Below are 14768 nucleotides of genomic sequence, written 5' to 3' on the forward strand. Positions count from 1 at the left end.
ACTCCCACAGCTTCCTGTCATTTCACCTTTTCTCTGGTTCACAGAACCCTTGAATGATAATCCTCTTTTATTTTCCTGAACTTCTGAACTCCTCTTGCAACGTCTTTTACCTCCGGTCTGGCAATCAGCCTCGGATTCCTTTATCTGCCCGTGGCTTGGCTGGAACTTTCTGCCCACGGAGAGTGAGGAGGGCGGGTTTCCACCGGTCCTGCGTCCTTCCTCGCTTCTGACCGCCAGGCCAGGCCACGCTGCGTTTTTCTTTTCCCCTGATCTCTCCTTCCGTTTGTCCCGACCCAGCTTTCCCTGTCGGGCCTGGACTCACTACCCAGTGATCTTTTCTCCTTTTTCTCTGCTCCTTGGTCTCCATGGTGTGCCCCACCTCGGGGTGCTCCCCCGACCCCCCTTGTCCTGTTCTGATTCTGGGCAAATGGAACCGCCCTTCAATCCCATGGGTCGGAGATCTCATTTCACCGCCTCGCAAAGGGGGTCCCCCGCAGCCTGCACCCCCGAGCTGCTCAGTTTCAGGAGGCCCGCGCTCCGGGGCTCCATCAGCTGCCCGGGCTCTTCGCGATCACCGAACCTCGCCCTGCTCTCAAAGGTGGAAGTCATCCCGCCACCTCCCTGCCACATGCAACTGCGCATTCCTCCGTCCACGCCCTGATCTGACCCAGGACTTCACTTGGTATTTCCTTGCCGTCTATTTCATTTCATTGTCCCGGCTTATTAGCCATTCCAGAATAGCATCTTTTGTAACCCCAGTTATTTATCACTTTAGACGTAAAAGCGTTTGTTTCTTGTCCTACTTGGTGTGGTGCCATCGAAAAATCAAATCACAGGCTCCCTTTTCCATCCTCCAAATATTTTTTAACATGTGTCATGTATTGTCCTCCTTTGAAGGCTTAGTAACGCTTATTCCAGGGAAGTAAATTTCACCAATGTGTCTTCTGGGGATTACTTTGTACTCTCAATTCTCTCAACAAAATTCCTGCCTTGGAATGTTTTTCAGATGACAAAACACCCTTTCTGAATGACTGGGTGATCAGTTCCCTTCAGATCAGCCAACAACTCGGTTTAAGTCCTTTCTCCTCCCTGAAAGAAAAGGAAACTCGGTATCATTTTGTACCCCGACCCTTCTCAGGAAGCACAGCTTTTTTCTGTTCTCTCAAATCCCACCTCAACATCTGACCGCTTCTATGCCCTTTTTGATTCTAGGTCTGTGACTAAAACTCTAGAAAAAAGTGGTTCTCCGTGAACTGCTGTTAGCATGCCACCAGCCAGTCAGGTCAACAGGTATTTACCAAGCAATTCTAGTGGAAGGTCATCACAAAAATAGCCTTGGCAAATTCTCACAGTGGGGAGGCGCTGGACCAAGTTGTGAGGGGTCCCTCTTGCCAGGCACCCCTCTGGGTCATCCACACATCTTGTAGGACTCATGGCGTCAGGGAGAAAAAGACCTTTCCTCTGTTCTCTTAAATTCTGTCATTGGGGTCCTGCAAATTAAACTAACAACAGACAAAGTAACAGGAGAAAAGGCGTCCGATGTTTACTAATATTTTACATGCACCAGAGTTTATAGAAGTAGAACTCAAAGAGGTGATTGGGCTCTGGGGCTTAAATATCATTTTAACAAAGGAAAGAGGGTTTGGGCTTCAACAAATTACAGGGAAGTGACTGGATATATGCAGAAGAACTAATGTGAGATGAGGGTTATTTCAGTAAAGTCTGTGCAAACCCATCTTGGTTCTCTCTTTCCACCTCTGGTGATGTGAGTCGTCCTCCTCCTCCTGGCACAGGAGAGAGGGACACTGTCACCGAGGGAAATTGATGCCAGAGAACTCTTCTGGCCTCTGTTGATTCTCAGTAGCCTTCAGCTCAAAATAACCCTTATGCCAAAGTGGCACCTTCTGGGCGGTGGGGGGTGCCTCCTGACCCTCTTCAGTGGTTCCACCAGGAAGTGCAATGGTGCTGACATTTTACACTGGTGCCTCACAGCGAGCAGTGCTTTCTGATTAGCATTCCCATTTTCAGCTGAGTAAACCGTGGCTTTATGAGGTGAATCCTTTTCCTTCTCTAATCTCGTCTCCAAATGACTCGATTCAATGACCTTGTGCAGTTCTGGAATCTCACCTTGCTTCCCTCTCGGGCTCATTCGTGTAGCTGTCACTGAAACTGCTCTGAAGAACCTATTTGGCTCCTTAACTTTCACGGTGGGGAGCCGTCGGTGTCTTCTCCCTGATTTCTCCTGCTACCCCTGAGCAAAAGAATGAAAGACACTGGAGCAAGGAGAGACCCTTAACTCCTGCGGCTGGAATGAGAACCCACACCCAGTGCCCAGATCTCCGTGCCCCTCGGTTCAGCCTCAGGCTTGCTCTTGTGACCATCTCCTGCTGTAGTCTCGAGTGCTCCTGGGAGTTCAAGCCCCATCTTCAGTGCCCGCAGGGGGTGTCCCTGAGCTGATGTTCCAGCTGATTCTTCCCAATTAAGAGTCTCCCTGAACATTACAACATCAAGAAATTTGAGCTGTTAGTGGCAGAAATAAACTAAGAACCTACGGAATCACAGATTTTTAGATTTAGATTTTTAGATTTAGGACAGGGAGTGTTTTTTCCCACTGGAGGAGCCTGCTGGCTGTGTGAGTTTTACCAATGACGGGGAGGACATGCCTCAAATCCAGTCTATTTCAGAAGCTTTACTCATATTTATTTTCTTCTGCCACTAATTCTTTCTAGTGCCCAAATTTCATGATGTTATTTGAGTGGAATTAAATTGGAACAGCTTACGTTATCTGATTAATTAGAGTCAGCTTTGAGCACAGTGATTAAGAGGTCCAATCCTGTTAGTGTAACATTTTGCCCATCAGGCCTTGGTTACACGAGACCGTGAAGAGTTAGAGACTGCTGGTCTACTTGTTTCTGGATACAGGTAATTAACTTGAAATGCTTAAAAACTATTAAGAGGGCAATGCAATGGAATATCCTTCAGCTATGAAAAGGGACCATGTGCTGGTGCAGCCTACAACACAGGGGAACCTCAAAACGTCATGATACAGGGGGGAAGCCAGATTCCAGAAGGTCATTGATGGCATGATTCCATTTATAGGAAAAGCCCAGAATCGGGGAATCCATAGAGAGAGCCCACAGACAGGTGGCTGCCAAGGGTTGGGGGAGGAGAGAAATGGGGAGTGGTTGTTTAATGGGAGTAGGGTTTCTTTGGGGGGGGTGGAAATGTTTTGGAATTAGAGGTGGTGTTTGCACGACATTGAGAATGTACTAAATGACACGTAATTGTCCCCTTTGAAGTGGCTAATTTTATGTTATATGAATTTTACTTCAATTAAAATTACTTTGCTCTCCAGAAGTTACCACATTGGTCCCTTGGTGACAATCTGTTTTAATATTGATCTTTAATTTTTGTATTAATTCTTCAATGGGTCCAGGTGGTGTATGATCTGAAACTCTCGCCGACCCCTAAATGGGTTTTGTGTGTGTGTGTGTGTGCGCTTTTAAAACAACCAGAAGACTAGGAAGATGAAAGGCGTATTTAACAAACGTGTAAAGGTTGTGCGCCTCACAGAATGTTAAATACAGCGGCCCTGAGCTCAGAGCAGGTCAGCAGACGATGGGCAGGTCAAGGCCACGAGTGTTAACCCGAGAACCCAGGGTTCAAATTCAGATACCCAGCACAATGGGGAGGTGAAGAAGGCCCCTGCTCCACCCATCCCCATTAATTGGAGATTCTCAAGGAGGGTGTGAGCACAGGAGCGTACAAGAGTCTGGTAAGTGTGCAAATAAAAAGTGTAAACACAGGCTGACCTTCAGTGTGCCCAGGTAGGGGCTGCATTTGAGACAGATCTGGGAGGACAAGGATGCTGATAGACACTGGTATGAGTGTCCCAGGTGGAAGGAGTGACATAATAAACGTGGGGGGCAGGGAGACCCCGGTGAGGGCCCTCACCCCCAGTTTGGACTGGGATGAATTGGAACTGGAGTGAAGCATACACGTGTGGGAAGTGACGTTTTCACTCTCGGTTTCAGGTCTAGTGTGAAGTCCACTTTATCTTCAGTCCTGTGTCATATTTATCAGGCCCTCAAGCAGTGTTGATTTGCACACACACACGTGCACACACACACACACACACACACTGAGGTACCTATCTCAGTACTGACCTGTGACCTTGTGCTTCCTAACACACAGGTAGACCGAGCGATCCCCCTGCCCCTCGAAAGCCTTGCCTACTTGATCCTTATGCTTACCTTATTTTAACCAAAGGCAAAGACTGTCATTCTATAATTCAAGCTAAAATTTAAAACATAGGTACACTCAAAGAAGTGATGCAGCTTAAAAATATCCTAAACACAAGCACCAAATAAAAAAATAGATACATCAGACTTCATCAAAATTAAAAAACAGTTTTTGCTTCACAGAAAGCTATCCGGAAAGCAAAACAAATGATCCTCAAAAATGGGAAAAAATATTTGCAAATCGTCTTTCTAGTCAGGGTCTAGTATCCAGAATACATGAAGAACTCTTACAGCTTGAGAATGAAAAGACAAATAACCCAACTGAAAAATGGGCAGAGGATTTGAAGAGACATTTCTCTGAAGATGTACAAATGGCCAATAAACACATGAGAAGATGATGGACATCATGAGTCATTAGGGAAATGCAAATCCAAACCACAGTGAGATAGGACTTCACATCCATGAGGATGGTCATAACCAAAAAGGCAGATGATAACCAGCACCGGTGAGGATGTGGAGAAAGTGACACCCTGAGACACTGTCGGTGAGAATGCAAAATGGTGAGGCCACTTTGGAGAACAGTTTGGCAGTTTCTTAAAAAGTTAGACACAGAGTTTCCATATGACCCAGCAATTCCACTCTAAAGTATATAATCAAGAGAAACAAAAACATATCCACACAAAAACCTCTACAGGAATGTTCATGACAGTATTATTCACAATAGCGCAAAGGTGGAAACAACACAAATGTCCATCAACTGATGAGTGGATAAACCAAATGAGGGACGTGGAATATTATTCAGCCATAAAAAGGAATGACGTACTGATTCATGCTACAACATGGACAAACCTTGAAAACATTCTTCTAAGTGAAAGGAGCCAGACACAAAACTCGTATTGTAGGATTCCTTTTGAAGGAAATATCCAGAATAGGCAAGTATCTGGAGACAGAAAGTAGACTAGTGCTGGACGTGAGGGGAATGGAACCTGGCTGCTAATGGACTCGGAGTTTCTTTTCTGGAATGATGAAAATGTTCCAGAATTAGTGGTAACAGTTGCACAGTTTTGGAATATACTAAAAAACCACTTTAAAGGGGGTGAATTCTATTAGATGTGTATTATAGTTTAAAAAAAAAACACCAAACCTAAGGTATAGATTACCTTTTTCAGCTTCTGAGAACAAACATTAGGTGGGAGGATAAGGCTGAAACAGCAGGAAGTCACAGGAGCCCCAGGCTGGCCGTGTAGACAGGCTCAGACAGGAGAATGGGCACTGTGCCCTAGGCTACTCTCTGTCTTGGTCATTTTTGGCCACCCCTCCCCCATCTTTCCTCTCCCACTGTAGAAGGGAAGTCACCTCAACCGCGGGAGGGCAAGTAACCAAAATCGACATTCTCAGCCTTGAAAGTCATTTTAGGCACAAAAAACAGCCAAGTGACTTTTGAAAAGTGCAACCAACAAAATATGTATATATTTTTTTCCCCACAGTTAAGAAAGGAAAGGATAATGACAAATCCTGGCTTTGGGAAGTGCTCACTTGCCAAAAAATCATCAAAAGTGAATGATCCCAACTCGATCGTCTGCATCTATACACACGTCTCAAGATGACAGGGTGAGCTGTAGGTGTTCACAGAAAGCAGGGTCCTCGGGGCCCAGCAGGTGTCTGCTGCCTTCCGGAGGGGCGATCAGGGAGCCGGCACTGCCCGCTTGAGAAGGTAACTCGGGAACTTGGTATGGAAGGAGCATCCTTGGGAGATCTACCAGCTGGGATTAAGTGTCTGAATCTGGACGGAATAAGAACACACCTCCTTTCACAACAAAAGGAGATGCCCACTCGGTAACCCAAGAGGGGGCTTTGACTTTGAAATTGTTAACACCCTTTGGATCAAGTGAAAAACTTGGGAGGGAAAAGCAAACATCCTTTGGGTGAGTTCTGAAATAGGCTGGATGTCCTCCTGAAAGTCTCCTCGTCTCTGATTAAACTTGCCATCTGCCCTCCTACACAACTGTCCAGAGCAATCACTGGAAGTTTAGAGAAGGTCTTTTGACTTAGGACCGCGGTTCATGGTACAATTATGCAGCCGTGATAGAGAACCACATTGATTAATATGAGGGATCGTAAAGCGTTTTTCACAGAGGTAGGTGAGAGGAAGTATTTCACAGCAGGTCAGGAGGGGACCAAATATTTCAAGTTGGGGGGCTTCTTCTGGCTGGGGGATGAGAGAGCTGGTCCAGATATGAGATGAGGAGGTGGGGGAGTCAGGATGGGGAGTAAAGAGAAGCCAGCTCACAGACACAGTGAAAAGGTTGGGAGCAAAACTTGTCTCCGGCTAAAGAGTGTGAGAAATGATTGCTGTTAATATACATGATTTGCAGACTTTTAAAAGAAATCACCCCACACCGCACAGCCTCAATCTATAGAAGCCCAGGAGCAGAGTAACACAAGATTAAACAAGAATTTAAAGCAGTCACATAAACAGAAGACCAGACCACCTGCTGGCCTGGACCACAAGTGCCTCTGCCCATCTCTGCCTGGGGTTTTAGGAGAAATGCTGATGTTGGTTTTTAAAGGACAACGAGGAGTTTTTAACCCTAACTTAAGTTATTGTCATTTAAGCCTTTTCTGGACAGGCTGTCTTCTAAGACCTCGGCCTTGAAGTTAACCTAAATGCACCTTCTATTTTTTTCCATCATTTTCCCTGTAACTTCTTGGAGACTTTCGGGTTCTACTTGGGGTTTCCTCTAAGCATGGACTCTCTGAGCCTGAGTCACCCCATAACTTAGCCGCCAGCTCCCTGTGCCCCACTTTTGAGACATGACTAATGTGAATCAAGATGCATGCTAGGTGAATGCAAACTGTGGATTTTGGTTGGTAATAATGTGCCCATGTGGGTTCATTGATTGTACCAAATATGCCACACTGATGAGGGATGTTGAGGGTAGGGGCGTATATGTGTGTGGGAGGGGAGGGCTATGTGCGAACTGTCTGTATTTTCTGCTCAATTCTGCTGTGAACCTGAAACTGCTCTAAAAAAAATAAAGTCTATTAAAAAAAAAAAAGATGCATGCTAGGTGTAAAATACATGCTATCAAACACTTAGTAAGATATCTTAAACTTTTTTAATACTGGTTACAGGTTGAAATGGTACTATTTTGGGTGTATTAGGTCAATAAAACATTATTAGAATTAACTTCATCTGTTCCTTTTTTCCTTGTTTAACGTGGCTGCTAGAAACTTTAAAATGGCATGTGTGGCTCACATTCTGTTTCTATTGGACAGTTTTAATACATTGTAGCACATGGTGAATCTCTAAGAGGTGACTAGTAGGCAGCGTTTCCAAACACATATGCCCACACAACCATTCTTCACATCACATCTTGTTCTGGTTATGTATTCACTCTCCTTCATGGGCCCCCAGACATAATCATGTCCATCGATCCCTGCAAGCTGCCTGGAGTCCTGTTTCGTGTGGGTGCGGTGCTAATTTATGGGGAACAAAAGGGCAGTTAAGGCCCTCTGAGGATGTAGGTCTTGATCCTGACAGCTTTAGCACGGTCATTCAGCAGGAGCAACTTCCCCGTCGGTGGTCCATGTGGGGGTGGTCATAGCAAAACCAGAATCAAAATACATTTGATCATTTCACCATATCCCATAGAATCATAGAACTTGACATTTGGAAGGTACCGAATCCAATAGCCCAGGTCATATTCTAGATTAGGGACCAAACATCCAGCCACTTGTAATATGCTGACTACTGACTGCATGTCCACCATTTGCCAGGCTCCTGTTTCATACTCACCAGCAAGCTTGCCAAGTTGGTGCGATTACGACCAGTCCAATTTCATAGGTGCTGGGAAGATCAGAGAGGTTGGACCACCTCTCTGAGGTCACACAGCTGGAGGGAGGGGCTGGTACGCGTCTCCAGTCGGCTTTGATGCCTCTGGGAAGTGGAGGGACTTGCAGATACATCAGGCATAATATTTCAGCTCTTGCAGTTAGTAATATACAGCGTTTGCAATAGACAAATCGCTGCTTTAACACATTCAAGAGTAACACAATCATTTTAAACAACTTTAGAGCATGAAAGTAGGAACACAGAAATGGAAACTGCCAGAAAAACCCTTGCTTTTGCAATTTTTTCAAACCTACTGGCTCAAGTTTGCCGTAATGTTTATTTTAGTTTAGGTACATCTACACACTGAACATCTATGGCTCTTGTTAATCTACATACTCGAGTCTGCATTTGCAGAAACGGGAATAAGTCTCCCCTGTAAAAAGCTTGAGCCTTTCAGATTTCAGGGCCAAGTCAGAGACAGATCGCTCCTCTGTGCAGCTGTGATTTCTGCAGTGATGCCCGGCACCCTCCCCCCCCCATCACTGAATGTTTTGAAGACGTCCGGCTATTAGCTCACTCCTGCCTTTTTCAGGACGTAGAGAAGGAAACGTAAGCACAGAGCAGATGAATGCCTCCTTCCCTGCACCAGAGCGGACTCCGGCCGCGAGGCTCCTGACTCAGAGCATTAGGTTATGCTGCCTCCTACTGGCCGGAGTGAGACTCTGCACAAAACCCACGAGCAGGAGAATTGTAATTCAGGGCTTCTCAACTTGATTAATAGACTCTTTCTAAAGGGGAAAAAAAATCTCTTTTAAATATATCTACAGTCCTCAGATTGAAAAACACCATTCCAAATCATGCAAATAAGGATGTTCAAATAGCAACCAAGCTTTAAATTCAAAGAGGTGCCTTCAATTTCCACGAGAGACCCTGCAAGGCCGTTACCTTTGTTCTCAGGATTATGTACCTTGTGTAGTTTCCGCCGTAAGTCCTGCGGCAATGATGACCTTGTGTCAAGGGCATCTCCCTCTACTTAACTTTGGTGCTGCTTCTAACTCCATTCCCATGGAAACATACTCTTCCCCACGCATCTGTGAAACTGTACTAATTTCTCTTCTTTGCCGTATATACCTTTCTGTCTTCTCTTCTAGAAAATAGGGGAGCGCATCTTTGCCTGTCTCAGCATCCTGTCCTCTTACACTTCCTTGTAATGAGACCTCCTCACTCTGACAGCTTCCAGGGCACCTTCTCCGAAAACCCTTCCCACCTCCACCCTCCAAGGCCTTCACAAGCAGAATCACTCTCTCCCCTGCCGGCAAACACATCACCCGGTCCTTGTTTATAGGGATCTGTCTCCTGCTCTAGACCTCCGGTAATTTGAGGATAGAAGGCCACGCCTTAGACACTTTTGAACAATACCCTTATTTATATCACTTGAACTTGAAAATATGCTCAGCATTATTAAAGAATCATCTTGACTTAGATGTCTGAACAAGAGGTTTATGCCCTAAGAAGACATACACATAAAAGACTGGAGCACCAGATGAAACGGGAGAGGTAGTAAATGGCAGGTTACAGATGCTAATAAAGCCTTGTGCTAGGCGAACACAAAGCTAGAAGCAATTGCCTCCAGCTGGAGAAGGAGGAGAAGGCACTGGAGACTGATCTAAAATGATGTGTCTACACGGGGGTTGAGGCGGGGAGAGTGGAGTTGTCATATATGGAAATTACTCCAGACAGAAGAAACACAAATAAAATATAAAATAAAATACAAGCCTCTGAGACATGAAAGTGTAAATATCTTCTACAAGCAAGAGAAGTGTTTTTTCCAGAGCCTTCTTTCAGGGAGGATAGAAAGGCAGATGGGATCAGGTCATTCAAGGTCTTAAAAACCAAACTAAGGAGGGTAGTAGGGAATCTTGAGCAGGCAGGAGCTGGGGTGGAGGGTCTGTGGGCCAGGGGAGCACAGACACCCCTGTACCCAGGTATCCGGCTGCATCCCACTTTCCCAGGGGAGCCATAGTAGTTCTGGGGAAAAGACTTGAACTCTGTCTGTCCCAGGAGTTTGGACATTTATAGACATAGGACTTGGTGTGGGCAGCTTTGAGGGAGGGTCCATGGAAGCAGAGTCTGACTGGGAAAGACTCTGACTTGGCAAACAGCCCTGAGGTAGAGCATGGGGGACAGAGGGGAGAGGATCCAAGTGCCTCAGGGCAGCGGCTGTCGGAACAGGGCAGCCCCAGAACTGGGGCGGCGCATGCAGTCTCGATGAAAGGGCTGTGCACAGGATTCCAGAGCATCCTCCTCAGCTCTGGACCATGGGCAACTTTCGGAGTGACACCCTCAGACTCTCCCCTCCCCACCTCGGACTGGGTGAGAAAAGGAGACAGCATTCTCTTCCATATCCAAGAGCAGTGGTCCCCAAATTTGAGCATGCACCAGCATCACGCGGAGGGTTTGTGAAAGTGCCCCATATTGGAGCCCCACCCCCAAAGCATCTTGAGTTAACCAGTCTGGGGTGGGGTCCCCAAGTTTGCATTTCCAGTAAATTCTGGGGTGACGCCGCTGCTGCTGGTCCAGGGACCGCCCTTTGAAAACGGCTGTACAAGAACCTCCCTGGGAGAAAGATGCCGACTAAGCACAGAACCCACGTGTACCTGTGCGTCCTGGAGTTCCCAGGGGCCTAGCGTCACGCCTGAGGCATAAAAAGCCCTCCAGAAACACAGGGATAAGAGCTGCTCATAAAGGAATGCAAAGCCAGAGAGCAGGTGACAGAGAAAGCCCCAGTCACACAGGGAGAGGCTGCCCCTGCCCCTCCAGGCTTCAGATAGGACAGCACTGAGACTGACGCAAGCACCCATTTTGTTTTAGTGTTTAATGAGTTTTCTTAGAGTTTTTAAAAATTAAAATGTCACAAATAGAGTTCCAGCACAGTCACCAGCTCACACTTCCCTCCTCTCCATCCCACAGGTCAACATATCTTGCATTTGGTGTGATTCCTTGTCATCTTTGTCTTTATGTATTTATCACATATACACCTATTCAATAGGTTGAATGCTTTATTTAACTATTTTATTTTTTAAATTATTATTTAATATTTTTAAATGTCATGAATGCATCATACAATGCATTTCATGGTACACTTGTTCTGTTCATTATGGGGTCTTTTTTTCCTTAAATGGTGGTAAAATAGATATAAAATTTACCACATTAAGAATACAATTCAATGGCACTAACTACATCCATTTTGTTGTGCAAACATTACCAACCATCCATCTCCAGAACTTTGTCGTCTTCCTGAATTAAAACGCCATACCCCCAATATAGTTGATGAACATAGATGCAAAAATCCTCAACAAAATATTAGAAAGCAGAATCCAACAACACATAAAAAAGATCATACACTATGATCAAGCTGGATTCATCCCAGGGTCACAAGGATGGTTCAACATATGCAAATCAACCAACGTGATACACCACATCCACAAGAGAAAGGACAAAAATCACATGATCATCTCAATAGATGCAGAAAAAGCATTTGATAAAATTCAGCACCGATTTATGATATAAACTCTTACCAAAGTTGGTATAGAGGTAACATATCTTGACATAAAAAAAGCTATTTATGACAAACCCACAGCCAACATAATACTCGATGGTGAAAAGTTGAAAGTCTTCTTGCTAAAATCTGGAACAAGACAAGGATGCCCACCCTCATCACTTTTATTCAACACAGTATTGGCAGTCCTAGCCACAGCAATCAGACAAGAAAAAGAAATAAAAGGGGTCCAAAGAAGAGGTAAAATTGTCACTATATGGTGGTGGCATAACACTATACATAGAAAACCCTAAAAGTTCCACACAAAAACTATTAGAGCTGATGAAAGAATTCGGCAAGGTAACAGGATACAAGATTAACACACAGAAATCAGTTGCATTTCTTTACACTAATAATTAAATACCAGAAAAGGAAAGTAAAGAAACAATCTCTTTCAAAATCGCATCCAAAAAACTAAGTACTTAGGAATAAATCTGAGCAAGGAGGTGAAAGACTTATATGTGGAGAACTACAAAACATTGATTAAGGACATTAAAGATGACTTTAAAAAACGGGAAGATATCTCATGGTCTTAGATTGGAAGAATTAATATTGTTAAAATGGCCATACTACCCAAAGCAATCTACAGATTTAATGCAGTCCCTCTCAAATTGCCCAGGACATTTTTTCACAGAAATAGAATAAATAATCCTAAAATTTATATGGAATCACAAAAGACCCAGAATTGCCAAAGCAATACTGGAGAAAGGGGGAAGGGTATAGCTCACTGGTAGAGCATGTGCTTAGCATGCAAAAGGTACTGGGTTCAATCCCCAGTATCACCATTAAATAAATAAATAAGTAAATAAACCTATTTACCTCCTCCAAAAAAAAAGTTTATTAAAAAAAAGAAAAAAGAATAAATAACTTAATTTAAATTAAATTTAAAAAAATTTTAAATACTGAAGAAAAATAATGAAGCTGGAGGAATAACCCTCCCAGACTTCAGATAATACTACTGAGCTACAATAATCAAAACAGTGTGGCATTGGCATAAAAACAGACATATGAATCTATGGAACAGAGTGGAGAGCCCAGTAATAAACACACAGACTTACAATCAATTAATCTTCAACAAAGGAGGCAAGAATATACAATGGAGAAAGAGTCTCTTCAGCAAGTGGTGTTGGGAAAACTGGACAGCAGCATGTAAATCAAAGAAGTTAGATCACTCCCTCACACCACATTTTGTTATGTAAAAATTAACTGAAAATGGCTTAAAAACAAAAATAAGACAAGAAACTATAAACCTCCTGGAAGAAAACATAGGCAAAACATTTTCTGACATAAATTTTAACAATGTTCTCATAGGGCAGTCTACCCAAGCAATAGAAATAAAGCAAAGATAAACAAATGGGGCCTAATTAAACTTACAAGCTTTTGCACAGTAAAGGAAACCACAAGCAAAACAAAAAGACAACCTACAGAATGGGAGAAAATATTTGCAAATGATGCAACTAACAAGGGCTTAATTTCTAGAATATATAAACAGCTCATACAACTTAATAATAAAAAAAAACCCCAATCCAAAAATGGGCAGAAGACCTAAACAAGTAATTCTCCAATGAAAACATACAAATGGCCAATAGGCACGTGAAAAAATGCTCAGTATCCCTAATTATCAGAGAAATGCAAATCAAAACTACAACGAGGTATCACCTCACACCAGAATGGCCGTTATTCAAAAGTCCACGAACAATAAATGCTGGAGAGAGTGTGGGGAACAGAGGACCCTCCTACACTGCTGTTGGGAATATAGTTTGGTACAGTCATTATGAAAAACAGTTTGGAGATTCCTCAAAACACTAAAAGTAGATTTACCATATGATTCAGCAATCCCACTTCTGAGCATGTATCTAGAGAAAACTCAAATTCAAAAAGATACATTCACCCCTATATATATAGCAGCACTAGATACAGTAGCCAAGACATAGAAACAACTTAAATGTCCATCAACAGGTGACTGGTAAAGAAGTTGTGGTATATTTATACAATGGAATACCACTCAGCCATAAAAAGGAATAAAATGCCATTTGCCGCAACATGGATGGACCTGGAGATCACCATTCTAAGTGACATAAGCCAGAAAGAGAGAAAAATACCATGTGATGTCAGTCATATGTGGAATCTTAAAAAAAAAAATGACACAAACAAACTTAATTACAAAACAGAAACAGACTCAAGACAGAAAAGAATAAACTTATGCTTACCAGCGGGGAAAGGGGGTGGGAAAGGACAAATTAGGAGATTTGCAGATACTAACCACTATATATAAAATTGATAAACAGTAAGTACAGCATAGGGAACTATATTCAATATCTTGTAGTAACCAATAATGACAATGAAAAAGATAAACAAAAAACACGCCATACCTGTCCAACACTAACTCCCTTAGCATTCTGTTTTCACGTTCCTTCATCTGGATGCATTGAGTTGTTCTATCACTGTAATTGCTATATAGTGACTATGCAGCATTGACTTCCCCACCTCCTTTTTGATGTATATTTAAATTATTTCCAGTTTGTCGCTATTGCAAATATCCTGGTATTCGTCACTTAGAAGAGGAATTAATAGGAGTCAGAGGTCATATCCATCTTTAATTTTACTACAGAGTGTTTAGTTGCTCCCCAAAATGGCTTTACTAATTTCCATTCTTTCCATTAGCCTAAGACGACCTCAATTTCCCCACATTCTTGACAACATTTGGTCTCGCTGGACTTTTCGTTTTTGCCTATCTGGTGGTTATAAAATGGTATTATGTTTTAATTTTCATTTTCCTGATTTCTGGTGAGGCCAAACATCTTACCATGTATATCTTAGCAACACAGATGTCCTCTCTTCTGAATTCCCTGCTCATATCTATACCATTTTTTCTATTGGATTATTTTTTCTTATTGATCTGTGGGAGTTCTGTGCATATTCTAGGAAATGTTCTTTTATTGATTATGAGTTACAAATATCTACTCCCAGTCTGTGGCTTGTCTCTTGATGGAAGTACCTTTTTTTATTACAGATAAATTTTAAGTTTCAATATAGACAAATGTATCATTTTTTTTCCTTTCTAATTGGTGCTTTTTGCATCTTACTTAAGAAA

The 14768-nt window shown here is 43.1% G+C and overlaps 1 long non-coding RNA gene across 4 annotated transcripts in view; it reads right to left on the reverse strand.

Annotated features, from left to right (window-relative positions):
• The window catches only part of LOC123618163 (uncharacterized), a 65103-nt gene that overhangs the window by 38632 nt on the left and 11703 nt on the right, over positions 1-14768 (reverse strand). Inside the window, exons 1-2 of one of the 4 annotated variants that reach the window (XR_012504258.1) lie at positions 1299-2113; positions 27-1089 (exon numbers count right to left, since the gene is read on the reverse strand). The exons of 2 other annotated variants lie outside the window; for them this stretch is intronic. This is a non-coding gene — a long non-coding RNA (uncharacterized LOC123618163). Of the gene's footprint in view, positions 1-26; positions 1090-1298; positions 2114-14768 lie in introns of those variants that run through there. One more of the 4 variants, XR_012504257.1, reaches the window with a different exon arrangement.

The sequence above is a fragment of the Camelus bactrianus genome, chromosome 35 (genome assembly GCF_048773025.1).
Source record: "Camelus bactrianus isolate YW-2024 breed Bactrian camel chromosome 35, ASM4877302v1, whole genome shotgun sequence".
Classification (NCBI taxonomy): Eukaryota; Metazoa; Chordata; class Mammalia; order Artiodactyla; family Camelidae; genus Camelus; species Camelus bactrianus.